The sequence below is a fragment of the Wyeomyia smithii genome, chromosome 3 (assembly GCF_029784165.1).
Source record: "Wyeomyia smithii strain HCP4-BCI-WySm-NY-G18 chromosome 3, ASM2978416v1, whole genome shotgun sequence".
NCBI classification, from domain to species: domain Eukaryota; kingdom Metazoa; phylum Arthropoda; class Insecta; order Diptera; family Culicidae; genus Wyeomyia; species Wyeomyia smithii.
Window position 1 is genome coordinate 59,922,807 of NC_073696.1, and position 5,079 is coordinate 59,927,885.

Sequence of the window (5,079 nt, forward strand, 5' to 3'; positions counted from 1 at the left end):
AAGAAATCAACAAAAAAATTTGATAAAATCAGTGGGGATCAAGTGCTAAAGGATTTCATTGATACTCCTATAACTGCTGTTGAAATGTCAATTCCCAGTACACATCAGATGCTGTTAAGAGTTGTTAAATTAATTCTATTTCAAATGCATTTTTTCAAATTTGAAGTTTTTCGCAAGACTTTAGAATTTTGACTGTTAAAAGTGTACTCAGGAACGTAACTCTTGTCGGAGACCTAGGCTGTATGGTAAAATCTGAAACACTTTCAGAACTTTAAAAAACTTGCTGCCAAAACGAGGAACGGGATAACATGGATACTCTGTTTGCACTGACCTTTAAATAAATTTAAAATAAATTTAGAAAACAATATTTAAATCATACAAAAGCGAAGTGTATCAAGTAAACGAGAATCGGACTAAAATAAGCATGCAGTTTTCTCTGAAGCTATTGACAATAAAAGATTCATTTATTTACATCAGTTAGAACGAACTGCACAAAATATAAAAATTATGCACAGATGTCTTTTTCTCTTAGTTTTTTCTGAGAAATAAATAGTAGTTGAAAAGAGAGAGAGAGAGAGCGAGAGAAAGAGAGAAAGAGAGAAAGAGAGAAAATGATATAAAAAAAGGATAGAGAGAGAAATGATCCAAAAAGTAAAATACTCCATGTTCAAAAATTCTTTGGTAAATATTCTCAAATTCAAGCAACCAATAAAAAACTTGCTCAGTATGATTTTCATAAGAGTTTCAAGCTTCCATTTGCACTTGTAATCACTTAAATCGAACAATGTATTCGGTGAAAGGTGGGATTTTTTTGTTTTCTTTTGTTCGATTTTTTTATACTACACATATAAACAACATACTTACAAATACAAACGTGCATACACACATACACATATATACAGGCAATGTTCATTCAGACGATCTGAGTCGATTGGTATACAACACTTGGCCCTCAACAGATTCATTCTGTGTTTAAAATTAAATACCCTCAGTAAAAAATACTCTTTGATCAATATTTCAAAATCTAAGCCAATAATCAAAAAACACTCGGTAGCATTCTGGGGGAGCACAGTAGCTTTCATTTGCATATAAAATCATCAAAATCGGATATTGCGTTCTATTATAAAGGTGCGTTAGTATTTTGCGTCACATATGTACATACAGGCAACACACATACACACAAACAGACATTGCTCAGTACGTCGAACTGAGTCGCAAGGTATATACCGCTCGGCCCCTCTGGTCTTTGGATCAATTTTGCGTTTTTCGACCGACTTTATAACCTTTGTTTAGTATAACAAAAGGAAAATGGTAAAAACGCACCATGGATTGTGGATTTTCTCTAAAAACTTAAAGCTTATTTTTCGTAAAGATAAAAAAGTAATGGTTATTTAGTACTATTCACATGAAGCATTATTATTTGGTATCAATCCAACTTATTGAAATTTTACATTGAACATTCTACATTTTGGAAGTGAAATGGATCACTGCCAAACAATTCCCTCGATCCAATTCAGATAGCTTGCTACTCGAGTGTAGATTGACGGCGATTTGCCTATTCCACATCCTTTTGGCCCCTTCGATGTGATTCCCAGCACATGATAAGTACAACCCTTCGGTTCCGTAAGCACCTGTATTGGTCCTCCGGAGTCCCCCTGACAAGTATCCTTACCACCAGTTGCCTATACACATTTGTCCGTTGATTATGCCTCGTCTAAAACCCCGCTGATTCCTATACTCGTCCAAACATTTTTGCTTATTCAGAAAGTCCAGCTTAACCTTACGCAATACATCCGATATCTCTCCATCATCCCCAATCAATCCAAAACCGGTGGCAATCGCTGAAGATACATTTACACCGATCCTAGTCCATAGGCATGCCGGCCGTATGACAACGGAAATTCGAATGGGTTCCTGTAGTTTGACCAGCGCAATATCATGATATACGCTGGGAGTACGATACTCAGGGTGTTTTTGAACCAAGGCAACGGCGAAATCAACTCGATTGCCGAAATCATCTCGAAGATCGTGCTCTCCTAGACGGACAATTACCGGATTACCCTTCCTGAAGCAGTGGGCCGCAGTTAGCACGTACTCTTCGGAGATCAATGATCCGCCACAACGGAAATCTTACTGTTCCGGGTTATCGACAGAAGGCCAACCAAGGAGTGCTTGATGAGGGAATTTATTTGGCTTTGCTTCTTCTCCTCATACTATAAGTTCGACGGTTTTGCTACATTTGAAGCTTTCAAATGTAATAGGTTCCGGATTTATCATCAGATTAATAACTGATCCCCTTGTAATGGTTTGCTGACGATACTCGGAACATTCTGCAGGAAAAAAAATCAAATCGAATTAGAAACAAAACTGGACCACTGGATCCAATCATACTCACTTGTTTCCGAAATGCGTTCCCCTATCAGTGGGAAACAGAGAAAGAACAGAGAAACATTAAACAATTATAAGCATTAGTATAAATTGCCTAGGACATTACCTTGAACTAAGAGGCACAACATAAACAGGAGTACAACACAGTGTAAAACTGTATCCATCTCTAACAGGTTTCTGAAATTTGTTATTTCAAGCAAATTCGACTGGCCTGTTTAAAATAATGTGGATTCCAATACGAATAAATAAGTATGGGCCGCCTGAAGGTTCAGCAGAAAATAACAGCGGTAAATTTTCCTAAAAACGTGAATTATCCAGCCTTCTTTTACTGTTCTAGATTGTTTTCGGAACATTCGGCACTATCAACCATGATTTTTGTTAGAGAAAGAAATTACAATTGCAATATATCTCAGTCCTACTCTGTATTAACAGTGACATCAGTGTGTCACGGGTCAAAATTGCTTCTTGAGGAAAAGTTACTCCCACGGACGGACAATGCATGGAATTACCGCACTTGTTTTTACGTAATTAGGCATTCATTAAGGGTTACCATTTGGTCGGAGTTAAAAATCAGGACATCTTTTATCGAGCAAAAATATAATCTAAGCTTTTTCTTTTTTTGAGGTATCAATAAATAAAACACGTAATTTGAGATTTGCATTTCAAAATACGCCAAAGGACTTATATTTAACGAATTTTTCGAACGATTCAATGTTGCAGCTTTGATTTATTAGGCGTTAGTGAAAGCAAAGCAAAGCCTTGGTGCTACATTCCGATTCGAAACTTGACCTTCTGTTTATTTATACACAGACTTCGCAGCCGACAGTTTAGTGTATAGGCCAATTGCGGGGCTAGCGCTACGATCCAACTGACACTAACAGTCTCTCCCGAGTCGAGACTCGCACCTACGACGACTGGTTTGTTAGGCCAGTACGATACTTCGAGACCATCTGGGAGATAGATACCTAAAGAAACAACACTAATAAACTGTTTGAAATAAACTTAACAATAGTCAAAAACCTAAATTAATCCACCTAGCGGTCAGACTAAGCCTTTCTCATTCAAGCTTATTATTTTTAAAAATAGATTTACATTAATGCTTAAATCTAATAAAGCTATTTATATTCACTCTTTGGGTTCTAAAATATTGATGTTGTAATTGAAGTATAAAATATGAAATTTGACGTAATGTTAGTGCTTAAGAAATAGCGAAATAAAATATATTACTCTTAATTTCGAACAATTAAATCACGAGCGATACCGGGAACGTTTAAATCATGTTGAGGTCAAACATTGAAACCACATGTTCAACCATAATTCATCAGTTAACCCTTAACTAGCCCGTTCATCTGATATCAATATTGTTCAAATCAGTTGTGTAGTTTCTAAGATAATGAAGTTTCGTGATTTTCACATTTCGATACATTACAGGCGAAGTTAAAGTCCGATTACAGCAAAATTCAATAAAGTGTTATAAGGTAGCTAGACCTTTCATTTGACACTAATTTTGTGGAAATCGGTTCAACCATCTCTGAGAAAATTGAGTGAGCTCAAGTAGTTTTCGGAATATGTTTCTTTTCATAGCTGGATTTCACATTTTTAAACATAACAGGCAAAGAAATAATTTGTTTGCAAAAAAAAAAATCGATAAGGTTTTATGGGGCAACAAGATTTTTTTTTTTATTCTCGCTTATTTTCCGTCGGTCTAGTTCCGCCACTGTTGTGGCCAATCACCGACGCCCAGGGAGGCGACTCCACACCGAGGACCCTAACTCACGACCCGTTTATTAACGGACCGGCGCCAACGGCTTTACTTCCTCATGCGATGGAAGGCGTGATCCCAGAGATTTTTCGCCTCAGAAAATCTCCCGATGTCGACTAGGATTGAATCTAGACCAAGTTGGGTTGGTTGTGAGTGGATCACGCCACCTCACAACCATCGACAGCTATGTCGGCGGTGGGATTCGAACCCAGGCGTCGAGCGTGGTTGACGGAGACGTTACCAACCACGCTAGGCCCCCGCTGCAACAAGACCTTCCATATGACACTGATTTCATGAAAATCGGTCCAGCCATCTCTGAGAAACATGAGTGAGATTGAATAGTCTCCAGAACACGTTTCTTTCCATAACTTCTAAACCACATGTTCAATCTTCATAAAATCGAAAGTTAAGGGTTTTTAGGTAGCCCGTTCATGTGAAACCAATTTTGTTCAAATCGGTTGTGTAGTTTCTGAGATATTCGTGAAACTACTACATCCGTGATTTACAACTTCGTGATTTTTACATTTTGATACATAACCTCTAAACTAGAAATCAGATTACAAAAAAATTCAATAGGGTCTTATAGGGCAACTAGACCTTTCATTTGCAATTAATTTCATTGAAATCGGCTCAGCCATCTCTGAGAAAATCAAGTGAGATTGGGAGAGCGTTACACACACACACACATACAAAAAATGCTCAGTTCGTCGAACTGAGTAGAAAATTCATTGTTTAAGGGTTTAAAAGCCAATTAATTTTAATACAACTATGTTCATAGCTTCTGGGATATAAGAGCGATCTTAACATTCTGACGCAGCGCCAAAACTAAAAGTTTAACCTAAGCGGCAAAAAGACACTTCATTTGACATCAAGATAGAAAGAATCGGTCAGACCATCTTTGAGAAAAGTGAGTGCGAAAAAAAAAATGC

General features: G+C 37.3%; 1 pseudogene; it reads right to left on the bottom strand.

Moving 5' to 3' along the window:
• Positions 1 to 1,484: 1,484 nt before the first annotated feature.
• Positions 1,485 to 2,552, bottom strand: LOC129728296 (serine protease snake-like; annotated as a pseudogene).
• Between the last annotated feature and the right edge of the window lie 2,527 nt (positions 2,553 to 5,079).